Source organism: Sardina pilchardus, chromosome 5 (assembly GCF_963854185.1).
Source record: "Sardina pilchardus chromosome 5, fSarPil1.1, whole genome shotgun sequence".
Lineage (NCBI taxonomy): Eukaryota > Metazoa > Chordata > Actinopteri > Clupeiformes > Clupeidae > Sardina > Sardina pilchardus.
This window is the reverse complement of record NC_084998.1, coordinates 19,393,014-19,395,513: the sequence shown is the minus strand read 5'-3', so window position 1 is coordinate 19,395,513 and position 2,500 is coordinate 19,393,014. Positions and strand designations below refer to the sequence as shown.

Sequence of the window (2,500 nt, the reverse complement as noted above, 5' to 3'; positions counted from 1 at the left end):
AGAAACCAATCATGCGACAAGGTGAGAGTAGCGACAAAGAAATACCAACACAACAAACATAAAAACAACGACAAACATACACACACACACACAAATACGCAGCAGTGGTTCTGATCGTACTTAACGACAAGCGAGTGAGTGGAGAGTAGAACCAGAGCGCGCTGGTGCTAGCCGGACGACATGCTAACGGAGAGAGCGAGAGAGAGAGAGAGAGACTGAGAGAGAGAGAGAGAGAGAGAGAGAGAGAGCGAGAGAGCGCAGCCGTGATGTGGCGGCCTGATCCCTCTGCCCTTTATTTCCCCTTCAGACTGAGGGCTTCTGTTTGAGCAGCCATCCATCACTAACAGGGGAATCAGTGACTGCTCACTGCCCTAAATGCACAGCACTTCCTGTGGCATCGTGCACCGTGTCCCAAGCATACTGTATATCTCTTTCTCCCTCTCTCTCTATCTCTCTTTCTCCCTGTCTCTCTCTTCTCTCTCTCTCTCTCTCTCTTTCTCTCTCTCTGCATTTATACTACTCTGAAGAGAGTCATTGATAATGCAGATTTTACATTACGACCCTACATGATGTCATCTCAAGCTTGAAATGATGAATTAAAAATGTTTTTTTTTTTTTTTTTTGCAAATGATTAAATGATGAATTATTGAAGTTGGTCAGTAGCCATGTTACTGTGAGAGATTTACAATGCAGACTATAAGACCGTGCTCTCTTTGACTTTGAGGTCTGAGTGCTGCACTGGCAATAATGTGCACAAAGGGAAACTAATACAAGAGGATGAAAGCAGCCAGCCTCCACTGGGCTGCATCTGCCCCTGTCTTTGCTTTGGCATCATTATGCAGGTCTCGGAATGTGTGTGTGTGTGTGTGTGTGTGTGTGTGTGTGTGTGTGTGTGAGTGTGTGTGTGTGTGTGTATGTGTGTCAGTGTCTGTGTGTATGTGTGGGTGGATGGGTGGGTGGGTGGTGGATGATGTGTGTGTGCGTGTGTGTGTATGTATGTGTTAGACAGCCAGAGCAAGTGTGCGTGTATGTGTATATGTGTGTGTGTGTGTGTGTGTGTGTGTGTGTGTGTGTGTGTGTGTGTGTGTGTGTTTGTGTGTGTGTTAGACAGTCAGAGAAAGAGAGACAGAGAGAGAGAGAGAGAGAAGAGATCTGTCCTTTCTCCTTACCATCACATATGTGACCCTTAGCTTTTTGCTTTCTCTGAGAAGACCTCCTCATCTCACCACTCCATATCTGCTGGCACTAATTCACGACATGCGGAGAATGCAGTGCAAAGTGCACAAAATAAATAGAGAAAAGGAGAGATAGGGAGAGAGAGAGATGGAGAGAAAGAGAGAGAGAGAGAGAGATCGGAATGTCTTCCTCTCTTTGTCCTTGCTTAGAGAGATAAAGAGGAGGACATCAGTAAGGCAGTCAGAAAATCAATCCCTGTCTGCCGGAGTGAGGGAGGGGGAGAGAGAGAGAGAGACAGGAAGAGAGAGAGAGAGAGAGAGAGAGAGAGAGAGAAAGAAAGAGAGCAGAGAAAGGAAGAGAAAGAGAGATAGGGAAAAAGAGAGAAAGCGACAGAGCAGAAAGAGAAGGCAACAGACTGGGGAGAGCAGACAGGGCAAACAGTGTGATGCAAGAGGTGAGATGATCACAGAGAGAGAAGGAGAGAGAAGGAGAGAGAAGGAGAGAGACAGAAAAGAGGGAGGAACAAACAAAGCTTTGGAGAGGAGACTGGTGTTGAGAGCCCTTTTGCCCCTGCCAACGATCCCCCACCCCAGCACTCCCACTCACTCAATGCCATTCATCTCCACCCAAAACTGACCCCTCTCTCACCCCCTCCTTTGCTTGGCCTCTTTCATTAGCCGGACCCGAAAAGTGAATCAGGAATCAAGGGCAGTCATCAGTCACTCAGTCACAACCAGTCTCCCTCCGTGCCATGGCCACTGGTTAACCCCCTCCAAACCCGGCTCTGCTCAGACGAATACTCTGTGCAGATACTGGAGATAGAAGATCCCTGTGCTATGCGTCAAGACTGCCTGCATGACTAGGCTTTACTGTATGCGTAAGCGTAAACATTAAAACATAATGTCTGCGTTGCTCGATTGCAGGAGAGCTTTTCCCTGTTTCACTGGAGAGACACTTACAAAGAGTCGCTTTACGGGCCGTGTGTGTTTTTTATTATGTTTTACCACTGCTGACGGTGCACTTCTGTTGATTCGTTTACGTCACATTTAGCAAAACACTTTTATCTAAAGTTGCTCAGAGCAAAAAAAAAAAAAAACGAAGACACAAGCGTTCCTCGTGCTACTCCTACTGCTGCTGCTGGGGGATTTGAATTCTCCATGGTGCTTGCAGCAGGCACTGTGCTTGCCTTTACCATGAAAGCAACAGGGGGAAACAAAGCCTTGCGCCTCTGAGTTCAAAAGACGGCGGGGCCGTGTGATGTGATGCGCGACGCGTCTCCACCCGCATCACATCCTTCTCTTCTCCTGACGCCCATCCGTCAGCG

At 47.7% G+C, this 2,500-nt stretch overlaps 1 protein-coding gene across 1 annotated transcript in view; it reads right to left on the bottom strand.

Moving 5' to 3' along the window:
- Window positions 1-2,500, bottom strand: part of gria3a (glutamate receptor, ionotropic, AMPA 3a) — a 59,189-nt gene that overhangs the window by 46,128 nt on the left and 10,561 nt on the right. The window lies entirely within an intron of this gene.